This window comes from Fistularia commersonii, chromosome 13 (genome assembly GCF_037954325.1).
Source record: "Fistularia commersonii isolate RoL2024-O1a breed Wild chromosome 13, RoL_Fcom_v1.0, whole genome shotgun sequence".
NCBI lineage: Eukaryota > Metazoa > Chordata > Actinopteri > Syngnathiformes > Fistulariidae > Fistularia > Fistularia commersonii.
Window position 1 is genome coordinate 15,901,304 of NC_141296.1, and position 10,773 is coordinate 15,912,076.

A 10,773-nucleotide genomic window follows, 5' to 3' on the forward strand; every position below is an offset into this window, starting at 1 on the left:
AGGACTTTCCCCCGATGAAGATCCTTCCAAAGATCTCTGCTTGCTTCCAAGTTTTACTTGTAGGTTGAATGTTTGGGAGACGTGTCACATGATGGACATTCGTGTCTTCAGGGAGCACAGACACATTTATCTCTTCCTCCTCCTCTTCCTCTACCTCTTCCTCTTCCTCTTCCTCTTCCTCTTCCTCTTCCTCTTCCTCTTCCTCTTCCTCCTCCTCTTCCTCCTCCTCTTCCTCTTCCTCTTCCTCTTCCTCTTCCTCTTCCTCTTCCTCTTCCTCTTCCTCTTCCTCTGACGACAGTCAGTGCCTCTGATCGCAAACTCAGCGGTTTGTGGACACTGCTGCAGAAAACTAAAGCTGGTTCTATCTTCTGCCTGGGAGCTTCAGATCTTCGCTGTGGGTGTGACCTTTGAGGAGGGCTGCTTTATGTTTCACATCCGATACGATCATAACGTGTGCACGTACATTGTTTCTGTAAATTGAAATACATGAAGATGCTCAAGGACGTCTTCCATGACGCGTCTCTGCGTCGCACCCGGACGGTGCTCCAGACAGGAAGTGCGCTTGTGCGCTTGGCATCTACGGTTCAGCCTTCAGAGTCACAGACACACAGGCCTGTCACCTGAGGCATGCGTTGCCATGGTGACTCTGGTCCCATCCCGGGCGATCCCAAAGGTAAATGGAGCTGAATGATGGTGGAGATGTCTGGTTCTCCTCAGCACAGCAGCACCTGGTGGCGGCGCACTGACGTCTTCATGTTTTTTCTCTTTGTTTTCCTGCACGTCTGACTGGTGATTGAACCCCCCCCACCCCCACCCCTTATCCTGGCAGGGGTCGGGCTGAATGGGCTGTTATTGGCATGGAGACTGGGCTGACGCACACACACACAAGCGCGCGCGCACACACACACACAGGCATACACACAAAATCCCAGACCCAGAAACGGGGCCGTCTGAGCCATCTCTCCAGAGGGAGATTGAGCCGTCACTCGGGGGGAGGGAGCTCTGCTCCTCCGTGAAGTCTCCGTCTGGGTGAAGGTCTGATGCCGAGGGAGGGGGAGGAACGTGCACCAATTCACAAAGGAGAATTTCAAGTATTTACAAATATTTAAAATAAAAAATTAAATTCAGAGGAGCTGCGGTGGGCTGCTGCCTCATGGCCGGATCAGGTCAGGCCGCAGATCATCACAGCCTTCCACACACATCTGTGTGTGTGTCTGTGTGTGGACGTGTTTGGTGCTTCCTGCTTGTTGGATATGGTGAAGCATGGTCACGGTGATCTGCACAGCCGTGAAAAGGAGGCGAACGTGTGCAGGCATTGATTGTCTCCACACTCCACTGAGCGCAGCACCTCCAGGGGACGTCGTGACCCCGGATGGACGTTTCTCAAAGCGCTGATCATTGATTGACATTTGTCCCTGCTGCCCGACCCCCGTTCTCTCCTCTGACATTTCAGCCTCTGGTTTTCTCTCGCCTGAAATCACATTTACGCCTTTTGCCTGAAAACACTGAGATCTTCATCAAACCCTCCTCATTTTGTGTTCGGCCCACATGGGGTGCCTGTCCCGGGGACAAATATCGAGAACGCTCAGAGGGCAGTGCAGGACTACAATACTTGTGTGTGTGTGTGTGTGCGTGTGTGTGTGTGTGTGTGTGTGTTTGCATGTGTGTGTGTGTGTAGGCGGAGCCCGGATCCTCCGGACACACCTGCTTATCTGAGTATTGTAGCTACCAGACCAGCGCTCTGTGTGTTCTGGCCACGGAGCCTCTCGGGAAGAAGGCCGGCCCAGACCGGCCCGGCTCCCGTCTCTCTCGGATTATGGATTGATTTGTGATTTATTGTGTCGATACAGATCGTCAGCCTCTACTTGCCAGAGTAGAGATAGATTTCACACGTTTACACATTTACTCCTCCAATGCAGAAAATGCAGTCAAAGACAAACATTAGATTTTTGCATCAGTGAGTCATTCATTGCCGCTCAGTTTGATTCCAGAAGCAAACATGATGCGGACACGTCCACGCCGTCTGCCGTCAAAGCAGAACACGGGTCCGTGCACAGAGCTGCTCCAATTAGCCTCCTAATCACCACCTTGATGCAGCGGCTGACACTTGAGCGCTGTTTGATTTGGACCCAAGGATCCCGAGGATCTCTGTTCTCTGAACACCAGCGCCCTGCTGTGCGAGGGACACGCTGGAGCGCAAGCCTTTGATGGCTTCCATATCTCCGGTCCGTCCACAAATCACCAACCGCCTCCTGCCCAGTTCATTTGAAGGAACCATAAAGGGAAACAGCGGGGGAGGTCAACAGAAATGAAGGGTACATCATAGAAGGCCGAACCTGGCTTCCTGCTGGTGGCACCGGCTCCAAATCACCGGTGGATGACCGTGTCCACGTCTTGGATCTTCTTTAACGCCATGGAGACGCAGAGACTCCCCATGACGTACACTCTGGACCATCATCTCCTCAGGAAGTCCAATTACAAGGTTGGCGTCTCCTCTGAGCTTTCTGTCTTTTGTTTCTCGATGACAACGACAAAGAGTCAAAAAGAGTCAAAGAAGTGCGTCGAACAGTCCGAGAAGATGTGCTGTGACGTCGGGGTCGAAGGACGGGCTCTGCGGCTTGTTTGAGACCGGCATCGCTATCATGATGCTATCCGTGTGTTTCCATCAATTTATTTATTTATGTGTCTACTCATTTATTTGTTTGTCTGTGGATTTGCATGCCTATCTATCCATGTATTCATGGTTTAGTCCTTTATCTCTTTGTTCATTCATTTCTGCCTGCCTCTGGGACAGCTGGGATCGGCTCCGGCATCCCCGCGACCCCGAGTGCAGGATATGCAGCGGATGATGGACGGATGGCCACGGAGGTTTGTAATGACTCGCCCGAACGTCTCGGGGGATGCTAACTGTTGACGTGAGCGTGCCCTGCTCCCCGTGGTGAGTGCAGATGGATGATGGGGAATAAACAACGTCTCTGCTCCGGCAGGAAAAATAAATAAATTAAAAAAAGCCAGCATTAATAAAGACGCAGAATGGCGGTGACACTCACACTCCAAGGGAGACGGGCGCGTTTGCGCAAACATATGGCCGCGGTGATAAACATGCACATACATAATGACGCGCACCTACTACATGCTGGGATTGCTGTAATTCGCTCTGACTTTATGGCCAGATTGATTTTCCTTCAGGCTTCAGTTTTAAGTACTGGACAGATTGCAGTCGCGGCAAACAGCCTGATACAGCAACACCGAGCCTCGGCGCCATACCTGCTCCGAGCTCCTGAGAACCTGCTCATGAACGACTGATCCGGGAAAAAGTGCGGCCCGATAGAAACGCGTGATAAATTCGCCGTATACACAGAACCGGTACAATCCTGATGTGAGCGGAGCCGGGTCTTTGCCGAGGGAGGCCGACGTCCGACGGCTCATTTGATCTTCGCATAGAGCAAAGCAAACACCTGCGCGTGCAGAGGCAGGAGCGCCGCCTCCTGCTGAGGCGGCGTGGAGCCACCAAGGCTCCCACGCACCGGGCCAAACCCTGCCACGTACTCGTACACTTTCATGGCCGACGGGGGAAGTAAAAGATGTGCCGGAAAGATGCCAGCTCACAGTCGGTTGTGAAAAGTCGTGATCCGAAAAACGTGTGGAATAAAAAAAGCAACCATGACCCCAACTTAAGCCTAAGTTTAACCCAACCTGATACATGTCATTGCATTTCTGTTGATTAATTGAGTCAAGGAATGCAGATTCATTGCAAATCAACTGGAGATGTTTGCGATGCAGTCAAGCTCTCCAGGAAAGGCCAAAAAATTACTGCAAATCACTTTTCACACTCTGTGATTTTGTGCGCGCCATTGATCCACAATGATATGGCCTCAGGTGCCCGAGAAAATATAAACGCTCTCCTGATGGCGGAGGGGTGAATTATGACCGTGTTGGAGCAGCTGGTGAAGAACGAAGATAAGCATTCATTTACGTGTCTTCGCTTTTCGTCTAAATGCAAAACCAGCTTTGAGCGTCTGCCAGAGCCGTGATCTATGGCTCCATTAGTCCTCACAAAGGTAGGGTTCCTCTGCATTCGTCACCTGGAGTGTGTGAGCTCCGTGAAATAACCGCGATAGATACCTCCAGGGCTTCCGTCCCCTCAGGAAGCCTCCACGGGTTCCAGACAGGAAGGAGAGCTGAGGGGACGGGAACGCAAGCTAAATGTTCTCCACCGCAGTGTGTAAATGTGCAGGGACAAACCTCAATGCCTGGGTCGTTCTTGTGTGTGTGTGTGTGTGTGTGTGTGTGTGTGTGCATGTGTGTGTGTGTGTGTGTGTGAGATGTCTCCTCCAAGCACCCCCTCCACTCTTGAAGCAGCTGCAGAATTAGTGCCACAGTATTTTCCTCCTCCACGGCTCATCTCCCACCAATGACCTCTGCTTGGTGTTTGCGTCTCCTCCTCCTCCTCCTCTCTCATCTCACTCCACCATCATCCTCTCTCTTGTTCTCACTCTGCACTTTGACTAAACTCTCTTCTCCTTTATCACCCCTCCCTTCACGACATTCCACCAAGATGATTTTCATGAGCATTATGTGTGTGTGTATGTGTGTGAGAGAGAGAGAGAGAGAGAGAGAGAGAGCAAGGAGCAGTCGTGTGATCTTTGGATTAGGAGAAAGTTCTCGTCATCTTCAAGCTCTCAGTTCATTCCTGGGTCATTATCCAGTGTCTCATGAATGTCCGGTGGCAGAAGAAGAGGCTTCCTCCTCCTCCTCCTTCTTGCAGGCCTTCATTGAGAAGACGTACCGTATGAATCCCTCCTTGGCCAGAGGAAGAAGCTGGTGATTCTCGCTCCTTGAGATTCTATTCTTCTTTAGGAGTAAGCCATCAGCACATTTGAAGAGCCAGCACGTGTCATCTGTGAGATGACAACCTCTACAAGGAGAGGGTCTCACCTTGATGTTCTCCCACAAGGGACACCGTCCACCATCTCCAGGATCAAGCCTGGAACAGGTGCTCGTCACAGATGGGTATGTGGACCCGCTCTGTCACCGGGTTTCTTCTCCAGGGCGTTGATGGTGCTGCGTCGTGGTGTCCACCCTGAAATGGTGGATCAGTCCAATGGTTTCAGGGTGAAACCTCCGCCAGCGATTAACCGTGGACGGTCTCTCATCTGTTGCCGGGAGACGAAGATCTTTGAGAGGGAAAAGTAAATGAGGAAATGAGGTGGTGATTGAAAGCAGCTGATGGAGAGCTGAGGGCTCCCGACGGGAACGTGACCCACGTTTATTTCAGGGAGGAAAGAAGTGGATGTGAAGTTAAGCCATTAACTGGAGAACGAAAAGGAAAAAGATAAGCTAAGATCGACGGTCATTTGGGTCGGAGGGTTTGGACAGAGAGAAGAATCCATCCCATCCAAGAACTTTTCTCTCCATCCTCCATCACTGGCTGAAGCCAGAAACTTCTGTTTGTGTTTATATGTGTATATATACATGTATATATAAATATATGTATACATATATACAGTATATACACAGTATACACGCTGACAGTGCGGCAGAGCGTGTCTTACTTGGTTGATTCAAAGAGCTCGCAGACCCTCTGGTGCTGCCCTCCAAGGGGCCACCTGACCTCCAGTCCTGCCCGGAGCAGAAAGCACCTCTGAACTGACGACTTCACATACATCTCATAACACCATAACAAGCGTAGCAGCACCACGTGAATCGCACCTACAACGTCCACTCCGGAGCGTTCCCTCGGACGCCGAGAACCTTCGCGGATTCCCGTACGAGACGTGTGAAGAATTCAACCTGTCCAGAAGATGACCAGCTCCCACAATCGGGAGCGCCGAGGAGACGGCATGCGGAGGAGGTGCCTCCACGCTCACCTGCTCATCCTGGATATCACACCAGGGATCAGAAGAACGTGTTGATCCATGGGGGGAGGTCCTCCCACGGGCTGCCGTCTGATTATTGGGCCGTTGCTGTCAAAGTCCTGCCACCTTCCCGTTACTGCGCACGGTCACCTACCCTGAAGTGGTTCAGAGGCTCCTCCCATTGGTGTTTGTTACCACTTCACGTGTCGAAGCTGACCCTCGGAGAGCCGGGATCTTCCTTTTATTCTAAGCTGGTTTAATCATTAGAGAGTGGTTCGGGAAAAGCGTCGAGCAGCCAGCGATTACACGACGCCTTCTCTCTCCATCATCTCGGATTCCCTTTCGAAAGCCGTAGGTGAGAGGCTGCGGTGTTTCTGCACCATATCAGTCTCTGCCGTTGCTCGAGCAGCCGGGTTCCCGTCAGAGAGCCTCCGCAGAAGACTCGCTCGCTCTGCAGAAAGGCATCATTGGTTTGTGCGCGACAGATGAAGTGGAGCAGGAAGTCAGGGTGAAAATGGAACGGTGTCTGCAAAGTTGTCCAAACGAGTCGGCTGAAAGATGCTATGCTACATATCATACCCGTTGATCCGTAGGACGGCGGCTGGAGTCCGGACCGAAAACTCTGCTCTTTCTGACTTGGAATTCAGAAACACAAAGGTGGAGGTTTCCGCTCCCGCAGGAGATCAGCCCACAACATGTGTCGGAGGTCATCACGGTCTCTTCACTGCGCCGCGGTCTGTCCCGCATCGACCCACTTTGACATCAGCTAGCGGGCTTTCCTCTGTCGACTTCAGCGCACTGAGTCAACGTGTGCAAGTGTGATGTGCACTGCTCAGGGACAGGCTATCCTGCGGTCTGATGTCCTCTTACATTATGACAAAAGGACATTTTCCTTTGGTCAGTAATAATTACAAGACAAGATATAATGCACATGATAAAACCGGACTTCATATTTAATCCCCTAAACAAGTGGATACAATGACCACACTCTCCAACTCCCTGTTGGTGGTCTGAAGAGAGATGTCACCCATAGGATTCATAGCTGCATCTGCATCTGACAGTCCCCACTCCTTGCTGAAGGTAATCTGTTTTCTAAGTTAATCTGCTGTGCTTCCACGAGGGGAAGCCCGGCGGGGAGGGGAGAGGGGCAACCTTCCCCAGCACCAGCACCTTCCCCACCCGGTCCTTCCACCCACCCAGCCGGCCGGACAGCGGCCGACCCAAAGACCCGGGCACACACCCTGTAGCCTGGGCAGAAATGAGTGCATCCCACAGGTATCTCTAACATGTAGGGACATCACACTGGAAAGAGCAGACACTGAATGGGAAAATGAGCTCAAACAGCCAGGACCCCATATACAGGTGTGTGTGTGTGTGTGTGTATGTGTGTGTGTGTGCACATGCAAGTATTGCTAAGAAAGTAATCAAAGTAAAAAATATTGATGGACTACTTGAACACTCTGCTGCCATCTGTGTGTCCAGGCAGCTTTCTGCTGCTGTCGGAGGAGTCCAAGGCTGGGTGCTGCAGTGGACCCCTGAAGCTGTTGCTGTGGCTTCAAAAAAGGAGGATAGAAGGACAGAGGGTACAGTAAAAAGTGGGGATGCTGAGTCTTTATCTTCTCATGGTGTTACTTTTGGACTCATGAGTCTGGTCTGCTGCAGGTGTGTGTTTGGATGAATGGCCCGGCAGACGGGGCTTCGCTGCAGACCAGGTTCCTTCAACAGTTGGACCTTCGGTTTCAGATCAGAGGTTGGTCCTTTTCCGTGAAGCTGTTCGCCTTGGTTTTGAGCAGATGGAAGGTTCCAATTGGTTCAATGAAAAGACAAATAAAGTTTTGGGTTTTACATTGGCTTGGATGTGCACCAAAGGTTGAGGGCTTGGGAATGCACGGCACATGTAACGTTTGAAGGGAAGCACATAAGACGGATTGAGATGCAGCCGTGGAGGTGCATCAAGACACGGAAGGATGGGGGTCTTAACAACATGAGGGCTAAATATCTGCAGAACATCCAAAGCTGTCATGGTTACAGAACAGAACTACTCAGGTGGCCATTTAGTTTCTGGTCCTGGTGGAAGTGGTAGACGTGGTCCTCTTGGACAGTATCCTGGTGGCTCTGGGGTGATGTGTGATGGGACCTGATTCAGGTTTGTGTGTGTGTGTGTGTGTGTGTGTGTGTGTGTGTGTGTGTACGTGTGTACGTGTGTGTGTGTGTGTGTTGTGGTGCTTGGGAGCTGGAATAATTAAAATGGAACTGGAGGCTCCGCTGGTTCATCCCGTCCCATCCATCACTTGTCCTCATTTCTGGATCTTGTTTCCAACCTGTGGTTCCACATGTCAGCTCCTTGCTGTTTTCCATTTGAATGGGCGGTCAAACGCAGGAGGTGTTGGTCCAGGACTGGTTCATCACAGGTGAGCTTCGGTGTCTCTGTGGCTTCCGTCCTTTGATTGCGTATTTATTTGTTTGTGTACAAAAGTCAGCCTGAGGTTCTGCAATGGCTCTGATACTCACCCACACCTGCTCCTGAGTGAAGCGAGGCCATGACGTCCACATGGAGGACCATCATGAGTTCAGCTTGTCAGATGCTGTGGTGAAACCTCTCAGTCCTTCAGGGGAGAAGCATTGTCAGATGAGCGCTCCACCCATTATCTTGGGTCCAGACTTTCACCATCCATGCATGTCCGTGTTTCTTCTCTTCGGAGAAAAGCCTCTCTGAATGTCAAACGCTAACAGCGATTCATTTCCAGGACCGATGTTTCTAATAAAAACACCAAACCGATGCTGTCAGCTTCCTCTCGATTTCCTTCGGGAATTCAGAAATACATTATAGGACTATTTTATAGGCATTAGAGAGTGGGTGCTGCTCTGCTAAAGGCCGGCTGTGCTTCCCCAAGTCCAATTTGACATTACCTGCCCGTATCATTGGGTAATAATCTATGCAAGATAAAGCCACGGTCTGCAAGTCTGGCTCAGCTGAGGAGCTCTTAAAGCAGACGCCCAGATTCTCCCTCAAGTCTGCCTGTGTGTGTGTGTGTGTGTGTGTGTGTGTGTGTGTGTGTGTGTGTGTGTGTGTGTGTGTGAGTGAGTATTCAGGACTCCCAGGGAAGCAGGAGAAAACATACATTTGGCTCCTTCACCAAACCATGTTTACTGACAAGTAGTCTGATTACTCTCACCGAGGCCTGCAAGCTTGTCATTAGAAGATGGCCATGAAATATTTAGATGGTTTTATATTTGATATGTACAGGCTGTGTGTGTGTGTGTGTGTGTGTGTGTGTGTGTGTGTGTGTGTGTGTGTGTGTGTGTGTGTGTGTGTTCCAGGTCATTCCGCTCATTCGGATCAAACACATGAAAAGCACTACAAATAAAGCTTAAGGTGTTATTTTTCTGCTCCACGGTGAAATAAGTTCTCTTTGTGACCCTTTTCAATCTCGTCGTGTCAGTCAACATCCTAAAAATAACAAAGGAGTGCCAGCCTGGTCAAGATGCTGTGACTTAGTGAAGAAATGAAAAGTGTGTGTGGAGGTGGAGGTTATTTCTAAAATCAATTAGACCTATTACTTAGATCGTTATCCACAATCCATTAACTCATTCATGTACGGCTGCTTCCTGCCAGACCTGTGTGGATGAACTCTTGGATGCAGGAGAAGCTTTTCACTCTTCTTATTCCAGGTGATTACATATCCACGAACCAGAATTGGTAATAATGTTCCCTTTCTCACCCTTGCTGTCTTTTTTCTTCATTCTGTCATCTAGTCTTATCCTACTAGTTGTTCAATCTGCTGTCTATGTATATTTTGATATCTTTTTAATTGTCTCTCTTATTTATATTCATACCCATATTTCTTATCTTATCTTATCTTATCTTATCTTATCTTATCTTATCTTTCAAGGGCTGCTTCAGTCTTCTCTCCTGGTGAACAAAGTGTTGACCCGTCCTGTGTAGGTGAGGTCCTGAACGTTGAAGGTGTTTGAGATCCTGGACCTCTTCCATGTGTGGGAGGTCTTTGACCTCTGACCTCTGACCTCTGACCGGTGAGTGTGTCACAGGGCTGAACCAGAACCCTGTTGTGGTCAGAGCCTCCCTCCTGTTCCAATCATTCGACCGGAGCCTCCCCGGCCGCCGTGAGCCGAGTCATTCAGCAAAGAAATGAAGGCATGAGCCATGATGACGGCTGTGTCTGGCTAGTGTTGAGAAGTGCGCCCTGGATGGAGTCCACCTTTTCTATCTCGTGGATTTCATGGATTCCGTGTATTTCATGTCCTCGGAAGTTCTACGATGATATGTGGTGATAGACGGGCCCCCGCCGAGCGCGGCGCTCCGGCCCGTCCTTCATAACCGACCTCTCTCGTCTTTTCATCGCTGCCGAAAAGGCCTGCTGAGATTCAGCCGCAGAGCAGCGGAGTTTTCTGTCTCTCCAGACCTATTAATGCATTCACGGCCTCCACGTATTCGTGCCGTCCCTGCTGTCCTGGCCCTGCCTTGTCAGATACCTCCACGTGAGGCTTCTCCAGTCAGACCACGCTGCCGTCGCAGGAAGGTGTCCGCCGAGCACCGACACGTCCTCACGTTTCAGAGAATTTGGTGAAACATCTCGTTCCGGTCTAAAGACGCCTCCTCCTCCATCCGGTCCTCTGGTCCTTGACGTCATCTCCCAAAACAAGGCCGAGTCTCCGGAGCCCGATGAAGGCGGACGGGGTTGATGTGAGTAAGGGCCGGGTGAGTCGTAGGCGGAGGAAACTAAGTAAAGCTTTTAATCTGTAAATGGAGGGGGGTAATGGTCATTTAAGCATTAAGAGGTCCTCTCTGTCCGTCCACTCTGTTTGTGTCTCCTTAATGCCCCTTAAACATTTATGAAGGCTGATAACAAAGACGGTCCATCGCTGCGCCCGGTAATCAAATCACTGCTGGTTA